Here is a 22,803-nt window from a genome sequence, read left to right on the forward strand (position 1 = left end):
AACAAATACAAAAGGCTAACTCTGCAGCCTGTAATAAATTGAATTCTGATACTCCAGATATAGAACTAAACTGATTTTTTTTATCAAAACTGAATTCCACAATTTCTGAGTCGTGGCACAGTCTCCTGGGATTAAAGATGGGGCCTGATTCCGAAAGCTGCTGAGCATCTAAAGGCAATGGAAGCAGCAGGATTTAGAATCTGTGGAAGCAGGTCCTTTGAAAATACACAGATTCCATTCCTCTCAATTATTAACATCTTGGTGCAATGGAAGAGGGGGAATAGCACCTGTAAGAATGTGCTTGTGGGGGGAATTGGGAGGGGTGTGGTCTTGATTGCAATGTAGTGTACTTATGAATGACATGATGAATAATAAATGGGGGGAGGGAAGGGGAGCGAATCACAGTATGGGTTCATATAAGGAAGTTACTGAAGTGTCTATTGCTATACCTAACTGCATAGAGGAATAGTGTTGATTAGTAATGTATAATTGTTCCTGATTTATCTCAAATCATCATTGTATGATGTGATGCAGTGGAAAGCAATAGACTTTTTCTTGATGACATAAAAGCTATATTTGTAAATATGTGTCAAAACAGTACAACAGTCAGGCCAGCTGCCATTACAATACCCCAAAACAAACTACAGAAGAATATTAACAAAACAAAGTGCAGGAAACAGTTTAAAAATGAGACAACCCTCCCCTTTACTGCTGCATGTCTCCTGGACCCAAGTTGTTCTTGCCCCATTTCCTGCTCAGCTGGCACTAGAGGGAAGGGTCTGAAGGTATCCACAGGAGAAGAGTTTAAGAAGGAAGGCTTCATGGGGTTTGTTTGCCCTGCTCAGCTGCTCATGGGGCTTGAATGCATGGGCTCACTGACATGGAGTTGTCCAAGCTACTTCTGGACTGAGGATATGTTGCAGGGGGGATCAGACCATGGTGTGGGAGAGGCAGCGAAGAACTGGTGCTCTACCAGCCATGATGGAGACGAGTCGCTCAAACAGTTCTCTCTAAGCTCTGTCCAGCCCCCGTGGACACAATTCTTGTTCCAGGAACTGCATTGCAAGTGCCTGCTACCTTGCTGAAACCCAGGCCTCCAGCTGCATGGAGAGCCTCTGCCTTTCCTTCTGCCACTCGGCAGGCCATTGCACCTCTGCTTCTGGATCTGTACCTGCTTATTGGCCTTCTTAAGAACTTCAAACATAACTTCATCATGGAAATGCTTCTGCTTGGAATGGTCCATGAAGGCACATTGGGCTGGGGTCAAATTCTGGATGTACAGTAGCCAGCAGAGGTCAAGGGGCCTGAAATAGGACAAGATACAGAGGGTTAATGTCTAAAATAGCTCAGCGGAGGAGCACAGAATTAATTCTTGTGGAACTTCAAGGATTTAAAACGTTACATTTCAAAACTGAACCAAAGTATATTGTAAAAAGAAAAGGAGTACTTGTGGCACCTTAGAGACTAACAAATTTATTAGAGCATAAGCTTTCGTGAGCTACAGCTCACTTCATCGGATGCATTTGGTGGAAAAAACAGAGGAGAGATTTATATACACACACACAGAGAACATGAAACAATGGGTTTATCATACACACTGTAAGGAGAGTGATCACTTAAGATAAGCCATCACCAGCAGCAGGGGGGGGAAAGGAGGAAAACCTTCCATGGTGACAAGCAAGGTAGGCTAATTTCAGCAGTTAACAAGAATATCAGAGGAACAGTGGGGGGTGGGGTGGGGGGGAGAAATACCATGGGGAAATAGTTTTACTTTGTGTAATGACTCATCCATTCCCAGTCTCTATTCAAGCCTAAGTTAATTGTATCCAGTTTGCAAATTAATTCCAATTCAGCAGTCTCTCGTTGGAGTCTGTTTTTGAAGCTTTTTTGTTGAAGTATAGCCACTCTTAGGTCTGTGATCGAGTGACCAGAAAGATTGAAGTGTTCTCCAACTGGTTTTTGAATGTTATAATTCTTGACGTCTGATTTGTGTCCATTCATTCTTTTACGTAGAGACTGTCCAGTTTGGCCAATGTACATGGCAGAGGGGCATTGCTGGCACATGATGGCATATATCACATTGGTAGATGCGCAGGTGAACGAGCCTCTGATAGTGTGGCTGATGTGATTAGGCCCTATGATGGTATCCCCTGAATAGATATGTGGACAGAGTTGGCAACGGGCTTTGTTGCAAGGATAGGTTCCTGGGTTAGTGGTTCTGTTGTGTGGTGTGTGGTTGCTGGTGAGTATTTGCTTCAGATTGGGGGGCTGTCTGTAAGCAAGGACTGGTCTATCTCCCAAGATCTGAGAGAGCGATGGCTTCAACAAAAAAGCTTCAAAAACAGACTCCAACGAGAGACTGCTGAATTGGAATTAATTTGCAAACTGGATACAATTAACTTAGGCTTGAATAGAGACTGGGAATGGATGAGTCATTACACAAAGTAAAACTATTTCCCCATGGTATTTCTCCCCCCCACCCCACCCCCCACTGTTCCTCTGATATTCTTGTTAACTGCTGAAATTAGCCTACATTGCTTGTCACCATGGAAGGTTTTCCTCCTTTCCCCCCCCTGCTGTGGGTGATGGCTTATCTTAAGTGATCACTCTCCTTACAGTGTGTATGATAAACCCATTGTTTCATGTTCTCTGTGTGTGTGTATATAAATCTCTCCTCTGTTTTTTCCACCAAATGCATCCGATGAAGTGAGCTGTAGCTCACGAAAGCTTATGCTCTAATAAATTTGTTAGTCTCTAAGGTGCCACAAGTACTCCTTTTCTTTTTGCGAATACAGACTAACACGGCTGCTACTCTGAAACCTGTCAAAGTATATTGTGAAAGGGATGCTTTCGTCTTTAGCATCTCTCTGGACATAGCCTGATTAATTGTAGCTGCAGAAGTGCAGAGCAATGGTAAGTTTTCAAATACAAACTTTTTTGTTTTATAAAAATTGCATAACTACTTGTGTTGCTGAAGGTGGGTGGGGGAGGTGGGAGATTGCAAGTGGGTCTTGTGACAAAGTGCTTTTTCTATCATTTCAGGCCTTTCATGCTTTGGAGGATGTAACTGTTCTGGTGGTGCCTTATTGGAAAAGGGAGATGTTATTCCAAGCTGCTGGTGGGAAACCTGCGGTATGTGCAGCCAAAGTAGTCAAACATAGTGACTGCACAGCACATCTGAGAGGAGTGGGCTAGTCGGCTAAACGAGGCCTTTCACTGCAATGTGACTACCTATTCCTGCTTCAGGAAAAGTTTGCAGCCATCAGCAAGCCCGACTGGATCAGAATCCATGAGGGAATTAACTGGATACTGTGTTAGCTGACACACAGCTTACTCTGTTGTGGCTACATGCGAACACACAGAACTCCACAGCCTTCCTCCTCCCTCTCACAGCACATCTTTGGACAAAAATTGACACCCCAGTCATTAGGAGAAACAATTTTGTCACCCAGGAACAGCAGGGACTACCTCTAACTGAAATGGACTAGATTTAGAAATGGAACACCATTTCCCAAAGACACATAATGCATTCGCTGTTTACAGGCAGCTCCATAGACTGCTGAGTGGTTACAGAATGGCAGATGAAGAGATGTGGCAATGTAAGATTATTTAAGAAACAGAAATGGCTATTTAAAAATGCTCTTTAAAGGTATTCTTTACTAGTTGCAATTTTGAACTCCACATGGTGGGAGGGAGAAGGGATGCCAAGGAGTTGGGATACAATCTGCCATTAGTGGATACACAGTGGTAGCTTGGGCCTCTCATCAGTGGCAGTGGATGGAGCTCCCCTTTGGGGAGGTTATCCCCCCCCCCAAGAGGCATCCTGGGCTGGCTGGCTGGAGCACCCTCCGCACCATCCCTCCACTCCTGAGACCCCAAGCCTCCTCATGGGAAAAGCATGTTTCTTCCTGGAGAACTTGAGCTTTTTATATGTGCCATGCAGGTTTTGGAGTGGCTGAGGAGGTGGTATGAGCTATTTAGCTTCCCCTGTCACAGGGTCCCAGAGCTCAGTCTCCAGACCAAACCCAGAAGTCTACATGGCAATGAGGCAGCCCCGCAGCCCAAGCTCTGCAAACCCAAGTTGGGTTTTTCTTTGCTGTATACTCATAACCTTAGAGGCCCTAACTGAGATTGTACAGTGCCTAGGACGATGGGGTTCCACCCAAGGAGAGACAGTTCCTGGCCCTGCCTACAGTCTGACAAAGGAAGGGAGAGTGAGGAACAGAAGCATAGTGATTGATTTGACCAAACCCACACTGCAGGTCGTAGACAAGAACAGAACGTGTCTCCTGACTCGCTGTGCCAGAGTCATACATTATTTAGCAAATGAAAGGGGAATGCCTATTCATTTATTGTGATGAACAAATCTGAAATCTATCATTAAAAATAGAAAATGGTAAATCTGGCAAATGAGTAGATCTCTATGTAGATTCTGAAGTCTCCTTTACAAAGGAAGTCAAAGAAGAAGAATACAAATGGTACAAAGGTGTCCTTATTAATTCTGCATCTTGGATAATTAGAAGAATGTTATCAGTGATAACAAAATCCTGTATAGAACATTAAAAAAAAAGATAAGACTAGTGTATTACATTAATGGAAACATTTAAAACTAGGAAACAGGATTCTTCCTTTGCAGAGTGAGCCCATTCTGTTACAGGTTTCAGAGTAGCAGCCGTGTTAGTCTGTATTCGCAAAAAGAAAAGGAGTACTTGTGGCACCTTAGAGACTAACAAATTTATTAGAGCATAAGCTTTCGTGAGCTACAGCTAGTGTATGCTGTTCTTTAATCTTTTTGAAATCCAGGTTCAAGAGCATTTTATAAAAATATAGCTAGCCTGCTTTAGCAGAAACATGTTCTGAAAAGACTTCTCTACAGAAACATTACCATCATTTAGTCAAAAATTCTTTTGTAGATTACATGTTTTATTTGCTAGTATTGAAATAGTGCAGAGAGATTAAAAAGGGGCTGACAGCCTTCAGAAGGTGATGGGTTCTTGTACATGGGACAGTTCAGTTAATGATGTTAAAGCCTCACCTTTCTGTTTGTGAGAAGAATGTTTTCTGAAATCAACAGACGTTTTAGGGTATATCCAAAGAGAGAACATAAGAACAGCCATACTGTGTCATATCAAAGAGCCTCGCGAACCAGCTGAGCGGCAGCGAACCAGCGGAGCAGCTCACAGCAGGAGTTTGCCTGGACTGGTAAGTATCCGAGTGTGTGTGTTTGCTTGCTGAGGAAGTATCCGAGCGTGTGTTTGCTGGGAGGGCAGGGAGAGAGCCTGAGTGAGTGTCTGATTGGCTGCTAGCCTGCAGGGGGCGGGCATTAGGGTGTCTGTGTGTTTGCGTCAGGGAAGCCTGGCTGTTTAAAAATAGCCAGAGCCTCGCGAACCAGCTGAGCGGCAGCGGAGCAGCGGAGCAGCGGGGACAGCAGAGCAGCTCACAGCAGGAGTTTGCCTGGGAGTTCGCCTGGAGTGAGCCCAGTGAGGCTTACATCTTGCCAACGTCTCTGAGGAAGCTCATAGTAGGTAGGTGATATGGAAGGGGGGGGTTCAGCTGTTGTGACCTGCACTGGATGTGCCATGTTTGTCTTTCTTCCACAGGACAGAAGCGACTTTGTCTGTACAAAGTGCAAGCTGGTCTCCATATTGGAAGAGAAGATTGAAGGTCTGGAGCAACAGGTAACGACCCTGCGTTGTATACGAGAGACTGAGGATTTTCTGGACCAAACTCAGGATAGCCTTCTAGGGGCACAAAGCTCTAAAGATATAGAGCAGGTTGCACAGAGGAGCCAAGAGGCCAGTGAAGAAGCTTGGCAACATGTGACCTCCAGAAGAGGTAAGCGGAATGTCCGGGTTCCAGTAACACAGACACAGGTAACTAACCGCTTTCATGTTCTCTCCACAGGTACCAATGCGGAGAGTGGACCAGATGATATGTCTGGGGGGAGAAAGCGGAAGGAGACTCCGCTGGTTGGGAGGCATGAGATGCGATGTCCTGAGGTTGGGGGTTCCACGACCACCACTCCCAAGAGGAGAAGGCGGGTGGTGGTGGTCGGGGACTCTCTCCTCCGGGGGACTGAGTCATCTATCTGCCGCCCTGACCGGGAAAACCGAGAAGTCTGCTGCTTGCCAGGGGCTAAGATTCATGATGTGACGGAGAGACTGCCGAGACTCATCAAGCCCTCGGATCGCTACCCCTTCCTGCTTCTCCACGTGGGCACCAATGATACTGCCAAGAATGACCTTGAGCGGATCACTGCGGACTACGTGGCTCTGGGAAGAAGGATAAAGGAGTTGGAGGCGCAAGTGGTGTTCTCGTCCATCCTCCCCGTGGAAGGAAAAGGCCTGGGTAGGGACCGTCGAATCGTGGAGGTCAACGAATGGCTACGCAGGTGGTGTCGGAGAGAAGGCTTTGGATTCTTTGACCATGGGATGGTGTTCCATGAAGGAGGAGTGCTGGGCAGAGATGGGCTCCATCTTACGAAGAGAGGGAAGAACATCTTTGCCAGCAGGCTGGCTAACCTAGTGAGGAGGGCTTTAAACTAGGTTCACCGGGGGAAGGAGACCAAAGCCCTGAGGTAAGTGGGGAAGCGGGATACCGGGAGGAAGCACAGACAGGAATGTCTGTGAGGGGAGGGCTCCTGCCTCATACTGGGAATGAGGGGCGATCAACAGGTTATCTCAAGTGCTTATATACAAATGCACAAAGCCTTGGAAACAAGCAGGGAGAACTGGAGGTCCTGGTGATGTCAAGGAATTATGACGTGATTGGAATAACAGAGACTTGGTGGGATAACTCACATGACTGGAGTACAGTCATGGATGGTTATAAACTGTTCAGGAAGGACAGGCAGGGCAGAAAAGGTGGGGGAGTAGCACTGTATGTAAGGGAGCAGTATGACTGCTCAGAGCTCCGGTACGAAACTGTGGAAAAACCTGAGTGTCTCTGGATTAAGTTTAGAAGTGTGTGCAACAAGAGTGATGTCATGGTGGGAGTCTGCTATAGACCACCGGACCAGGGGGATGAGGTGGATGAGGCTTTCTTCCGGCAACTCACGGAAGCTACTAGATCGCATGCCCTGATTCTCATGGGTGACTTTAATTTTCCTGATATCTGCTGGGAGAGCAATACAGCGGTGCATAGACAATCCAGGAAGTTTTTGGAAAGCGTAGGGGACAATTTCCTGGTGCAAGTGCTAGGGGAGCCAACTAGGGGGAGCGCTTTTCTTGACCTGCTGCTCACAAACCGGGTAGAATTAGTGGGGGAAGCAAAAGTGGATGGGAATCTGGGAGGCAGTGACCATGAGTTGGTTGAGTTCAGGATCCTGACGCAGGGAAGAAAGGTAAGCAGCAGGATACGGACCCTGGACTTCAGGAAAGCAGACTTTGACTCCCTCAGGGAACAGATGGCCAGGATCCCCTGGGGGACTAACATGAAAGGGAAGGGAGTCCAGGAGAGCTGGCTGTATTTCAAGGAATCCCTGTTGAGGTTACAGGGACAAACCATCCCGATGAGTCGAAAGAATAGTAAATATGGCAGGCGACCAGCTTGGCTTAATGGTGAAATCCTAGCGGATCTTAAACATAAAAAAGAAGCTTACAAGAAGTGGAAGGTTGGACATATGACCAGGGAAGAGTATAAAAATATTGCTCGGGCATGTAGGAAAGATATCAGGAGGGCCAAATCGCACCTGGAGCTGCAGCTAGCAAGAGATGTCAAGAGTAACAAGAAGGGTTTCTTCAGGTATGTTGGCAACAAGAAGAAAGCCAAGGAAAGTGTGGGCCCCTTACTGAATGAGGGAGGCAAGCTAGTGACAGAGGATGTGGAAAAAGCTAATGTACTCAATGCTTTTTTTGCCTCTGTTTTCACTAACAAGGTCAGCTCCCAGACTGCTGTGCTGGGCATCACAAAATGGGGAAGAGATGGCCAGCCCTCTGTAGAGATAGAGGTGGTTAGGGACTATTTAGAAAAGCTGGACGTGCACAAGTCCATGGGGCCGGACGAATTGCATCCGAGAGTGCTGAGGGAATTGGCGGCTGTGATTGCAGAGCCCTTGGCCATTATCTTTGAAAACTCGTGGCGAATGGGGGAAGTCCCGGATGACTGGAAAAAGGCTAATGTAGTGCCCATCTTTAAAAAAGGGAAGAAGGAGGATCCTGGGAACTACAGGCCGGTCAGCCTCACCTCAGTCCCTGGAAAAATCATGGAGCAGGTCCTCAAAGAATCAATCCTGAAGCACTTAGAGGAGAGGAAAGTGATCAGGAACAGTCAGCATGGATTCACCAAGGGAAGGTCATGCCTGACTAATCTAATCGCCTTTTATGATGAGATTACTGGTTCTGTGGATGAAGGGAAAGCAGTGGATGTATTGTTTCTTGACTTTAGCAAAGCTTTTGACACGGTCTCCCACAGCATTCTTGTCAGCAAGTTAAGGAAGTATGGGCTGGATGAATGCACTATAAGGTGGGTAGAAAGCTGGCTAGATTGTCGGGCTCAACGGGTAGTGATCAATGGCTCCATGTCTAGTTGGCAGCCGGTGTCAAGTGGAGTGCCCCAGGGGTCGGTCCTGGGGCCCGTTTTGTTCAATATCTTCATAAATAATCTGGAGGATGGTGTGGATTGCACTCTCAGCAAATTTGCGGATGATACTAAACTGGGAGGAGTGGTAGATACGCTGGAGGGGAGGGATAGGATACAGAAGGACCTAGACAAATTGGAAGATTGGGCCAAAAGAAATCTAATGAGGTTCAATAAGGATAAGTGCAGGGTCCTGCACTTAGGATGGAAGAATCCAATGCACCACTACAGACTAGGGACCGAATGGCTCGGCAGCAGTTCTGCGGAAAAGGACCTAGGGGTGACAGTGGACGAGAAGCTGGATATGAGTCAGCAGTGTGCCCTTGTTGCCAAGAAGGCCAATGGCATTTTGGGATGTATAAGTAGGGGCATAGCGAGCAGATCGAGGGACGTGATCGTTCCCCTCTATTCGACACTGGTGAGGCCTCATCTGGAGTACTGTGTCCAGTTTTGGGCCCCACACTACAAGAAGGATGTGGATAAATTGGAAAGAGTACAGCGAAGGGCAACAAAAATGATTAGGGGTCTAGAGCACATGACTTACGAGGAGAGGCTGAGGGAGCTGGGATTGTTTAGTCTGCAGAAGAGAAGAATGAGGGGGGATTTGATAGCTGCTTTCAACTACCTGAAAGGGGGTTTCAAAGAGGATGGCTCTAGACTGTTCTCAATGGTAGCAGATGACAGAACGAGGAGTAATGGTCTCAAGTTGCAATGGGGGAGGTTTAGATTGGATATTAGGAAAAACTTTTTCACTAAGAGGGTGGTGAAACACTGGAATGCGTTACCTAGGGAGGTGGTAGAATCTCCTTCCTTAGAGGTTTTTAAGGTCAGGCTTGACAAAGCCCTGGCTAGGATGATTTAACTGGGACTTGGTCCTGCTTTGAGCAGGGGGTTGGACTAGATGACCTTCTGGGGTCCCTTCCAACCCTGATATTCTATGATTCTATGATTCTATGATCCATCTAGCCAGTATTCTTCCAACAGTGGCCGATGCCAGGTGCCCCAGAGGGAATGAACAGAACAGGTAATCATCAAGTGATTCATCCTCTGTTGCCCATTCCCAGCTTCTGGCAAACAGAGACAGCACTTACTATAAGGCAGTGGTTCTCAACCTGTTTACCATTGTGGGCCGCATATACAGCTCTCTGTTATGTGGGCTGCATCCATACACTATAGATACTACCTGTATGGCCCTAAGGGTGTCACATGGGCCACAGCTGTGTGCTGATTGGGCCGCAAGCAGCCCACCGGCCACGGGTTGAGAACCACTGCTATAAGGTATGGGAGATACCACTTTTTTTTAAACCCATTTTCATTGATTCTCACTCCTTCATGCTTTCCTCTCTTACCCCCCTCCATCTTCCCTGCCCATAGTCTTATCCAACTCTAGCCGCCCCATTCTCTTCCACTTTGCCACATCTCTCCCAGTCTGTGTCCCTTTTCTTCTGGTGGCTTTTTCTTGAGCCTTGCTGACTCTCACCAGTCTTTTACCAGGAGACTGGCTCACATCATGACAATAGTTCTTCTTAGTCTTTCTCCAGTAGAGTAGCTCTGCTTGGCCATATGGGGGACCATAGTATTCTTGGTTTCTCATTCCCCATTTCAGGCAGGGAAAAGGGACTCTTCTTGTCACTCAGTATTTGCAATTCCTATGGCCAAATAAAAAACACCATTTATTAATCCCAGTCGGTCATTGGGTGGAGCAATGATTGCTACAACGGAAATTCTGGACAAGTGATTGAAAATTATTGGGGGAAGGGAGTGGAAGGACTGATCCATTTAAGCACAAAAATGCATGTCCCAAATATCTAGACATATTTAGATGTGCTCCTTCTGATTTCTGATGTTATAGCAGATTAGGATATTACACTTTCTTGCTCAGGGGTGAAAGTAAGTTAGAGGACTTACCGGTAGGCTGGAGTCCTGAGCAGGGGACGTGGCCTCAATCGGAAGAGGCAGGGCCTTAAATCCCCAGGCCCTTTAAATCTTGATTTAAAGGACCAGGGCTTCAACTGCAGTAGTGGCATCTGGAAGCCTGAGGCCCTTTAAATCACCCCCGAGCTACCAGCTGCAGAGGCGTCTGGAAGCCCCGGGGCTTGGGGGAGATTTAAAAGGCCCAGGGCTCCAGCTGCTGCTACTGCAGCAGAGCCCCAGGCCCTTTAAATCACTGAGAAGCCCTGGGGGCTCCCAGCTGCCACTGCTACCCCGGGGCTCTGGGCTCTGGCACAGCTTTAAAGGGCCTGGGGCTCAGCTGTGGTAACAGCTGCCGAAGCCCTGAGCCCTTTAAATCCCAGCCTGAGCCCTGCTGCCCAAGCCCTGGGGTAGTGGTGGCTGGGCTCCATCGGGGATTTAAAGGGCCCTGGAGCTCCAGCTGCCGCTACCACCCCAGCCCTTTAAATGCCCGCTGGAGCCCCACCGCTGCTACCTCAGGGCTTTGGGGCCGGGGGCAGTAGCAGTGGCTGGAGCCCCGGGGCCGTTTAAGTCCCTGCCAGAGCCCCGCCGCCACTACCCCAGGCCTCAGGCAGCAGGGCTCAGGCCAGGATTTAAAGGAGCCCGGGGGGGAGGTAGCAGTGGTTGGAGCTCCGGGGCCCTTTAAATTCCTGCCGCTACTACCCCAGGGCTTTAAATTGCCCTCTCGGAAAGCCGGTCCTGTTACCGCGCACTGGCTCTTACCGGTACACCGTACTGGCTTACTTTCACCTCTGTTCTTGCTGCTCGTGAAATTATCTCTGTGTTACTGTTTTATTGCAAGGCTAGATGAGGTGTTAGCTAAGAAGTAGTGCACAACTGAAGCTTGTGATATAGCTGGGAGATTTAACTTGATTTTGCTTATATAAAATCATTCAGTAATTATTGACCTTACTTTCAGCACACCTAGAGAGCAGAGTAAAATGTCATTCATTTTCAAATTGAATGATTGAACCCATATAGTGTAGAAGCCTGAATTCCTAGGAGAGCACTCTTTAGTGAAGAGAGAAAGTAATTTACATTATTTATGACTGTGTCACATGCAGCACATATTAAACCAGGTGTTAAAGAAGGATTTTTAAAAGATACAGTGTTAGACCAAATTCATATCTGGTATAATTCCATTAACTCAATGGAGTTACATCAGGAATTCATTTGGCCAAAAATGTTCAATATTAATGCACAATTTTTATTTAAGAACTGCTGTTAAAGATTAAAGCTATTAGTCATACATAGTTTTTAAAATTAATGAATCGCATTAGACACAATGATTCTGGCAAAAGTCAGTGGTATTGTGCTCTTACACCAGCAATGAATTTGGCCCAATGGCTCATTAGTAGAGCTAGCTGAATAGTGGGGAAGAAATATTTGGAGTCTTGTTGTCAGATTGAATTAGGACTGAAAACTCACAATATAAGCGATTGATCATATTGGGTCAACAGAGGTATATGTCATTGAATTAGCTTCAAAACACATCATGACACCATGTGAGGTATGTAGAGCTTCATGTTCTACTAATCCAACGGAGTACAGTTTTTGGGCTATCCATACAGTTTTAGGACTCCAAAAGAGTCCTGAAACCACTGAAATATTTTTTTTGCAAATACACTAAAATTCAGGGTTTTTGTTTATCTAGTCTGACCTCCGGCATGACACAGACCCGTAATTTCAAAGAAAGTTCATAGTAATTTCTGCTTCAAGCCCCTAACTTCTGTTTAAGCTATTACATATGCAAATACTTATCTAGGCTCCTGAAAGTTTGATTTGGAATAAAAATGACATGAACTAGATATAAAGAGAATGGTGGGGTGTTCACACAGATATAGCTTTGGTGGTTCATCATAGGCCTTTAGCATTGGGAAGCTTCTGAACATAACCCATTTGACTCTGCTTCTTCTGTCCTGTGATGAGGTGGTTTACAGATCTTGGGTCTGAGGCAGACAGGATATAGTGGGGAGGCAGCCTTAGAAGCAGCCATGTTTAGGCAGGGCTGGTGTAACTGTTAGGCGAACTAGGCGGCCGCTGAGGGAGCCAAGATTTTGGGGTGCCAAAAAGCGGTGCCCCAAATTGTTTTTTACACTATTGCTGGTCACTTCTGAGTTCAGTCGCAGCCCAGCCTCTCCAAATGGAGCTGTTGGGAGATTTACTTAGTTTGTGTAACGCTGTTGAAACTGCCTTTATGGCGCATTTTTCTCTGGGACAGGTTTGCTCAGTGGCGCGCCCAGGTAGCCTGGAGTGCAGTGCGGCAGCGAGCCCAGCTCCAGAGAGCCAGCAGGGTCTCCTGGGGCATGGCCGCCAAGGTCACCCAGAAAGCGCCTGACGGGGATCTCCCTGTCAGCAGCGGCGCGGAGCCTCACGCTTTTCCAAAGGAACAGGTGTGTGGTGGCCATGACCTGCCCAGGTGGGCCTTGGAGAACCCACCTGCGTGATGGGATGATACCCCAGTGGGAGTTGGTGACAACCTGTAGCATGGGGCTCGCTGTGGAATAAGGCAACACACATCCTGGCACCACGCCCCACTGCATTTCCAGCTCCGGCCGTGCTGTGCCATGCAGGCCATGAGCCACCAGGTGGGAGAGGCCTGGCTGGGTCGGTCCTTCTGCCTCATTTCCAAATACAAGCAGAGCCGTGCCATGGGCATCGCACCTGCTGAAGCAACCCCGTGCCTAAGTCGAACAAGGACCAAGCCTGGCCGCATTCCCCCAGGGCTGGAGGCACACCAGGGCTGAGCAGACAGGACCCTGGGGAGGGGTCTTTGCCCAGCTGCAGTGACAGGGAACCAACAGGGAACACACCCAGGCTACCAGGTGGCTCTCCTTCCCCTAAACAGTGTCTGGGGTGAGCGAACTGGAGCAAATCCGGGCACAAGGAGCCTGTGCAAGGGGCAGCAAAAACACATGTGCAGCTCGGTGTGTGTGGGGGGGGGGGACCAGGAGCAGGAGCCCGCCCTTGCAGCGCCTTCCTTTGGCCGAGAAATTATCCCCCATTCTTATAAGTTTATAAAGAAGTTAATCCTTCTTTATAATAAGCGATGCTACACGGGGGGCACAAGGTGGAAGTTTCGCCAAGGGCGCAAAATATCCTTGCACTGGCCCTGCATTTAGGGAACAAGCTTGAATTGGACTGGATTATGTCTTGTTGTTCATTTGTTTGGTAATAGAATCACACCAGTAGAGGGCTACATTTAGACCCTGATCAAGAAATATGAGCTGTCCTGTAGAGCGGATGGGAAAGTCCTCTGCTTGGGCACAGCACAGTGACTTCCTATTCACTTCTTCCCCAGTGATTCCATAGCTCCTGTTCAGACCTGCAATAGACACTCCTCCTCTTCCCACCCTTTTTAAAATGCAGAAAAAGGAGAAATAGCCATAGCATTAATGGCATTTTAAAATGCACAACTTTAATTTTTATCTCTTTCTTTAAATGGAGAATGGAAAGTAGTAGCTTCTAACATAAGTATCATGAAAGAAGGGACAATTCCTGAGGAAAATAACAGAAGGCAGTGGTCAAAAATGCTTTGCACAGCTCCAAGTTTTTCAGTACCAGTGTAAAAAGCTGCTACCTGCCACTGAAACCTGAAGCTGTTTCAATTTCCTGAATCAAACAAGTAATTGATGAAATTGATGTTTGTTATTGGCTGCTAGAATTATGATAGCCTCTTTTGTCAGCAACAGGCTTTCTCTCGGACTGGAGTGGGAGAGAATAGAACCAGTAAATGTTCCAGTTTCTCTCTATTCAGTATATTTACTTTTGGGGCGGGGGGGGGGGAAAGACCTCTGGCATTATAGTGTTAAAAATGATTTAGCCCGAGTAGTTTAAGAATGAAAGTGCTGTTCAAGCTCCCCAAAGGGTGAGTCAGAATACTAAGGGCATTTTACTGATCAGCGATTTATGTGTATTCATACTAAGTCACTAAATGAAAGTTGTTTCGAGGGGGGAAATCAATGACTCCTAAAGATTTAAAATATCATAAGAGACCAATTGCAGTTTGCTGGAAGCATATGTAGGTATTGAATTGGACCATTAAATGTAAGTATTTTCTACTGGGATCTTCAAACAAACTCCAGGGAGCTGAGTGCTTAACTTCCATAGGTTCCTTTGAAAACTCCAACTCTTGTGTTGATGTAGCAGTGTATTTTGTATTTGCCTGCTGCAAACAATTACTTACTAGTATAATGAATTAGGTGTCACAGGTGTAAAGAGGGAGAGAGAAGATAATGCTATTTACTGTATGACAACTAACACTAGCTGAGGATCTGCCCCTATCTCAACCTCAGATAATTGTTACTATGCTACAAAATAAGGTGACCCTGAATGGCTGGTATTTGTGAGTGTGAATCTTTCTCCTTTCCCCATGAACTGAGTTGAGGAGCTATTTTAAAAAAATTGAAGGAAATGAGGGTGAGGCCTAAGGAGAAGAAAAAACTTCAAATAGGATGATGTCACTCAGGCGCTTAAAGAGAAACTTGGGATACCAAAGTGCATTTTTTTTCCTATTGATGAGTGAGATACTTTGTTACAATTACTACTGAAGAACAGGAAAGACTCCCACAGCTTGTGTGAAACTTTTTTTAATAATAATTGACTCCTGGAACTGTCTGATCTCTAGGATTTACAAATATATCAGCTCCCCAGATTTCAAACTACTACCCACAGATAATACAGCATAAGCAGAGAGGAAGCATGGTTCTGGGCATGAGCATTTTGACTGAGTCTGTTGCTGATTCGGCATCCAAACTTGCAAACAACTGTGCATAGGCAATTTGTTGTGCCTATATGGAGCCCTGTTGACCTAAGTGGGGCCAGAATATAAAGGTCAGGCAACCAAAATCCCAATCTCAAAGCAAGACTGCTCTGCTCTGTTGCACAAAGACTTTCTAGTAATACTTAAAGGTGACTAAGGACCAGATTCTTAAACAACACCTTACTCCATAAACAGGCTGGCTGATGCCAGTGGGGCTACTGGCAAAGTAAGGTACTATCCAACAAGAATAGGGGTACAGAAACTTGACCAGTGTAGCATTAGATTCAGAAGGATACTCTAACATTAGTGCACTTTATTAGTTTAATGTTTTTGTTCTCTAAATTCTTGATAAATTCAGGGAAATTAAGTTTCATTGTCATGTAAAACAAATGAAAAAGGCAAAATTACAAAGGGGAGAGGATTGAGTTCTGCTCTGTTAAACCAGTGCAGATCTGGTGGTGGTGGTCAGTAATTGCATCACAAACTTGATTTGGTTCCCAAATCAGCCGGGATTCTATCTCTAATATACTCTAATCAGGTAGCTTCAGTTGATTGGATTATAGGCTTCTACTATTGTGTCTCACTAAATAGTGACATTATCATTTTTTATTACTGGGGGAAAACAAAGTGTTTTTCAGATGTGTGTTGCAGGCTGATATTTCTGATTATTATTTGCTTTCTCTATTTGAAAATGTCTTCTGACATCTGTGGGAAATATGGCACTGAGCCATTACACATAATGCTAATAACACTGAAAGATTGCAGTACGTTCAGCATATCGCCCCAGTACAGTATGTCTAGCATCACTGCAAAGTTCTATAGAAAGAGACAATAGTACCTGGCAGCAAAAGCTCCAAACATCTGTTGCGTGGCATTATCTCTTTATCCAGATAGTGAGATAAATTAATCCCGATTGACACTTTAATCAGTGGAGTTACCCAAGGCATGAATTTGTCTCAATGAATTCAGGCTATTTGCTGTATCCCCAGTAGAATAAGTACCATGGCTGGAACTGCTGTTGATGCATCCAGTGTAAAAAAATATGTGCTTGTACCTTTACATTTATAGCAGGAATATCAGTGGAAGAGGGGGGGGGGAATATGGAGAAGGCTCTAGGCAGAAGATTTGTAGTGAAACAAAGAACATAGGGTTAACGTTGTTCCAATTCTAATAAAGTTCCTTGCTCGGAGTTGGAAGTGACTTGTCTGTGAGTCTTTATCATTATCATGTGACAATAGTCAAGTATCACTTAGAAACAGTGTGTTCATGGGAATATGGCAGTGGTTTCTCACCATGGAAAAGCAGGCAACATCTTTCCATAACAGTGAGGGCAGTTTGTCCTTCACTCTTTCTCCTTTCCTGCTGAAACCCAAACAAACAGTTTCTCCTAAAGTAGGTTGTTGCAGAGATTACAGAAAAAATATCTTAGCATTCTTATTAGAGGCCAAAAATTTCAACAGCTGCTTCAGAATCCTCTAGAAGAGGGGAAAGAAAATGTTTAATCTTTGATTAAAGAACTGCAGGAGAAGTTCCTGAATAACAGTGGGATGAGTTTAAAAAGTGCTATGAGAAAGTAAATAAAATTGGAAATGTGCTGGTGAATCACTTGATAGACAGCAAATCCTCAACGGAGGCAGTATGTATGTCCAGGACTATTTGCTATAAACAAATGAGCTGTGAAAAAGTTTAATCACTGTTAATAGCTCTACCTGGCTAAAATCTATCTACAATTGGATTTGTAATGGACAGATTCTGGTATCCTTAATCAAGCAGACTAACATCTCATTTGGCATGAAGTCCCACTGATTTCAATGTAATTGCTAGTCAAAGTAAGAAAGGATGTCAGGATGTTGCCCTAAGCTTGAACAGTCCACGTTAGAGTCTGATTTTGGAAATCAATGGTACTGCTCAAGATGAGTACAGATTGAAGACTATTTTGGTTTAAATTTAAATTTGTTCTAAGTGGACTCAAGATAGCCTAAAAATGTTCCTCTTAAACCAAAGTGAGTGCCCACACAGGGGTTTGTACCAATGTAACTATATTGGTTTAAGTTCAGACATTAGGTTATACCAGTGCAATGGTCTTATGTAGACAAGCCTTAAGTAAGGACAAAGTAAACACTGAGTAAGAACCTCAGGACTGGCCTTCTGTGCCTTTCATCCCAAAGGCTTGCTTTGCGCTTTACATAGCAGGTATCTCAAGCACTTGGGTAGCATGATGGGGGAGTGTGTGATATAAATACCTAGATAGAGGTTCACTGGAAGTCAAATCCAACAGTCAGATACCAGATTGTAATAAAGTAATCTGCTGCGTAAAATATAGTTAGTGGATAAATCAGACCCTCAGCCCTGGGGAGCCCAGACCGGAATGCTTGCCTACAAGCCAAGATCTCTAAAATGAGCTGTAGCTCACGAAAGCTTATGCTCAAATAAATTCGTTAGTTTCTAAGGTGCCACAAGTACTCTCTTTCTTTTTGCGGATACAGACTAACACGGCTGCTACTCTGAAACAATACATGAATTGACAGATTTTCTGTTTACCTAGAGTAGGTTCATTAGCCTTGCTGGGCTAGATTAACTTGAACTACACACCTCAGCCTGGGCTATCTAGACATTGGCTCTGAGTATGAAAGAATAAGTTGCTATATTACCCATTTTGGAGCAGGTGGAGATAGCAGGAAAGGGGAAACCTTGGCTCCAGGCTTCAATGCATTTGTCAGGACAGATGAGCTAATGTATGGGGAAGTGTCAGGCTGGCAGCCTTTGGAACAGAGAAGCAGGAAGTGAATTGTAGCTCAGAGGGGTATCTCTGAGAGACAGTCCCTCCAGTGGGTTTGTTCTGGAGTGGAGCACAGCACCTTTTGCCTTACAGTGCAATCTAGGCCTCAGTGAGTGCTCACAGAACCTGAAGTGCAACACCACATCCCCCTAAAGGCAGTACTCTATAATACCAGTTTGTGTATGTAAGTTACAGGAGTGTTGAAGGGCCTAATTGTGTTTGTAAAATATGTTGAGAAATTTGGATGAAAGATGCTGTATTAAGCACACATAGATGAATTGCAAATAGTTTGATTTATATACAATCATTGTAAATCTCTATGGCAGTAAACGTGCATTTAATAATAGGGACAGCCCACAACATTTTGGTACCTGAGGCTTGGGCCAAAACTTTGAAAGGTCTCAATTCTGCCTTCTGCCTGTTCTACAACTCATAGTACAGCTCTGCTACCTACCCCAATAAAGGAGAACTAACGACTTAAAATGCCTTGTTCAAAAATTTTAAGTAACATTTAACTTTCAAACGCCTGAACAGCAAATGTAACTTTTCTTGTCTGCATAGTATACACTGGCATTTTATCTGTTTGAATAATCAAAGTGGTGCTTTCTGTGCTGCTTTGGTTGCAAAGATTTGAACTGCTTCCTGCTGAAGGTCCACAGTCTGGGCCAGCTCATGCTCTATTGAGATGGTTGCAAGGCCGACCAGCCTCTCCTATGTCATTGTGGAGCATAGATGTGTTTTTATTAATTTCAGCTTGGAGAAGCTGTGTTCTCCACTGGCAACTGTTCCAGGAAGTGTTAGAAGTATGCGCAGAGCAGCAAAAGCATTTGGAAAGAGGGTGGTCATCTTATTTGCGCACATATATTCCAGAACAGCCTTTGGAGTTGATCCTTTCAAGATACATTTCAGCAGGGCTTTCAGTTCATCACCTAAATCACTTGCATCAATATCACACATGTCATCATGTGTCAACACTGTCTCTAGTGCCCTGCATTGCTGTTGTAGGTCATCTTCAGGTATATTGAGGAATTTTGGAATATCCTACAACATCCCAAATATACTGCTGTGTACCTTGAGCTGCATGAAACGTTCTTCAACTGATTGTATTGCACAATCTAGCACCTGGTTAAATAATTCAACTTTGAATTGTTGTTTGGGGTCTCTTAATGGATTATTTCATGCCTCGTAATCAAAATGTTGTCTTCGGTGACTCTTGTATTCTTGAATGGGTGGGAAAATAGCTTCAGTGTGAAGTTCCTCTGCTAACTTCTGTGCACTCTTCAGAATACTTTGAAATCCCTCATCTGACCGGTAAGATTGTAGGTATGACTTTGCTTTGTCCAGTTGTACCATTGCTCCAGATATATCAAGGTCAAGACCTTGGAGTCTCTTGCTTACAACATTGATTTCAAACAGTATGTCATGCCACAATTCTAAGCCATACAGAAATTTGAAGTTACGTATGTTTCTGGTGGTTCCATTTCCCTCTGCCATTGTTCTCCCATGAACAGTTCCTGTCATAGATGATGCCATAGTAGCATTGCCATTATAGAGGATAATCTTCCCAATTTGGTGTGTGTTAGGCTTTATCGCCTCCACTCGACTTTCCCATTGTGTGGCACTCAGTGGTTTCACTGTCAGAGGATGTTCCCAGATGTAGCTTCAAAATTTGCCATCATGAGTTGATGCAGAGGAAAAATACATAGATTCTTTGAATTGCATTTAAAAATTCAGCAGCCTCACTAGAAGCTGATGTTGCATCACTGACCACCAAGTTCAATGAATGAGAACTGCATGGGACAAACAAATCTCGAGGGTTTAACTTTGGGATCCGTGCCTGCACTCCTCTGTTCTTTCCTCTCATGTTGGCACCAGTAGCATAGCCCTCTCATGTCAGCTATCACAATTCCCGTATCTTCCAGCTTTTTTAAGAAGCACATTTGTCATACCAGCTACTGTAGTATCATCAATGTCAAGAAATTCTAGAAAATGCTCTCTGTCAGTTACCATTGCATGGACATTTTCACACTAGGTTCTGTTACAAAATGCACCATTAAAGTCATTTGTTCTGTATGGCTGATGTCAGGTGTGCAGTCAAGAAGAACAGAGTAATATCTTGCTGACTTCTGATCTGCCACAATCTTCTGTTTGACTTTTGTTGCCAGTAACTGTATGATCTCATTTTGAATTGTTTTTCCAAGGTAGTGATGTGTGTACATTTCTTGGGTGGTGACTCTTCTCAGATGCTCCTAGAGTACAGCATCAAACTCAGAGGTCAGCTCCACAATGTTAAGGAAGTTTCCATTGTTTGGCACATACGGCTGATCTGAAGTGCCACGCAGTGCTAGGTTTTGGGTTGCAAGCGTTCTCACAATGGCAGTGAGCCTTTTCAGAACACTTTGCCAGTAAAGAGACTCTAATGCAATCTTCTCTTGATGCTGATCATCTATGGAGGCCTTTAACCTTAGTCTCATCTCAAGCTTTTTCCACCTATGGAATGTTCTCTGCTGATTTGCTGCCTTCTCATGGCATGCCAGATTTCTAGCCAGATTTTTCCAGTCCTTTGTTCCTGTAGAACCCAATGTGGCTGGAACATTAGACTGGAAGAGTTTGCAACAAAAACAGTATGCAGCTTTCTGGGTTTTTGAGTATGTAAGCCATGGCCTCTCCACTTTGTCACCATTGGGGATTTCACGTCAGTAATGTGTTGGATGGAAACTTCTGTTTTCATTGTCTTTGGGGTACATGAAGTTTTTCACTTGCTGTTTCCCATGCAGTACAAAGAAATCCCTCTGGCTACTGCTCAAGTGGGTCCATAGTCTTGGATCATCTAGACTTAAGGAACTAAACTCAGCAAAAGCTGTTTCTTGCACCTCCACCACACTCTTCTCTGATCTACGCTTTTTTCTTCGGGAACGTGCATGGTTACATCCATTTGAGATGGAGATATGGATGCTGCAGTAGCTGCCAGGTCACCTGCACTCTGACTAACTGGAAGATCAGGCATCTCGTCACCACTCACCTCCTCACTGGGGCCAGAAGGCTCACTGTGAACATTTGTGTCTATGTATCTCAGGAGAGCTCCTTCCTGCTTAGACAGAAAAGCTTCCTTTGCTTGCTTTCTTTTTCTGAATTCTGCCCCAGAGGGGCATTTTCTTTTTTTTCCCACTTATGACTGCTGTTCTGTGCCAGCTATAGTGGCTGTCAACACTCAAATAAGGGGACAAATAAGCAGGCTGGTAGCAGGGCCTGAGTGAGGGAAGATATCAGCATCTTAAGGGCCTAACTGGCTCCTACTACTTCAGTTGACTGCCTGTTCTCCTCAATGGGCTCAGGGAAGCAGCAGGGAAACAGGAAACTCCCTCAGAAGCTGGTATTAATCAGCCCAGGCTCCTGGGGATGCTAGAGGGGTACATAAGAGGCTCCTCTCTCTCTCCGCAGTTCCTGCTGCTTTCTGTTATTTCCTCTCACCTTTTCTCTTGCCTGCCAGTTATGTCTCTTGTGCCCTCCTTCCTCCAGCACAGCACTCCGATGTCTCTATGCATCTAGAATAGAGAGAATACATATGCACCGGCAGCAGACACAATTTTCTACACTCTGGATCCCAGTGGTGCAGGCCCCCCCCCCCCACAGTCTGGCACCTGAGGCGGCCACCTCAGTTCACCTCATGGTATGGCCTGCTCTGTTTGTTAAACTTCCCCGTAGGAGCATTTTTAAAATGTTTGAAAGTACCAGCTAGAATTGTATTCTTCCTAAATTTGTAAAGCAGTGAGAACATAGATTACATAAAGGATTAGATTCACAAATGACAGTTGGGTCATTGCTAAAAGGTTGGCCCCTTATTATTTTATATTAATTTCAATTCCTATTACATTGCTTGTCTCTTTCAGAAAAGACAATGAATTGTTGCTCCCCAAATAATAAGCCAGGGGAAATATGCTATTACTGTACAATAGATTTGTCACCAAGTGTTCTGAGGAAAATATTGTTGTGGTGGAGAGGGAATGGATTTTTTTTCAGTGGAAATAACCTTGTAACCATTGTTTGCGGTATTGTTTCCCTGACCTAAAGAAGAGCTATATGTAGCTTGAAAGCTTCTATCTTTCACCAATGGAAGTTGGTCCAATAAAAGATATTGCCTCAACCACCTTGTCCCTGTAATCACTGTCATTTTGCACCCCAAAAAGAACATGTTTGTCTCTGTACTGAGCTCGCTGTTTACTGACAATACTTTTGGAACCAGCAGTGGGTTACAGGGCATTAATATCACAGAGCTCTAGGCATTGTACACAACATGTGGTAACACAGTTTTCTGTGAATGGCTTTTTCTCTCTTGCTTCTTAAAACAAATCTTTCCTTCCAGTTTATACAGTATACAGAACAATTCCACCTGCAGCTCCTTCACCTCTTCATAATTTCAAAAGCAAAAGACATGGTTTGTAGAAGAATCTCACATTTCTAACTGTTTCTTTCTCTCTTGTTGTTTTTAGTATAATTCACTCTATCTAAAGCTTCTACAGGGCAGCCAGGATTTTGGGCTATGTGGTCCTTTCTCATATTGTAGAGACACAAGAAATAGAAGCCCAAATTTTTGTTCTTTATCTCAAAATCAGGTTTCACTCTATTGAAGAGTACTATTGATTTGTAACACGTGATGATGATGGGAGGGATCCATGATGGTACTTAGGCATGAATTCTGGCTCCATTGCTATCCACAAAACTGCTGAATCGTGAA

Source organism: Dermochelys coriacea, chromosome 2, assembly GCF_009764565.3.
Source record: "Dermochelys coriacea isolate rDerCor1 chromosome 2, rDerCor1.pri.v4, whole genome shotgun sequence".
Classification (NCBI taxonomy): domain Eukaryota; kingdom Metazoa; phylum Chordata; order Testudines; family Dermochelyidae; genus Dermochelys; species Dermochelys coriacea.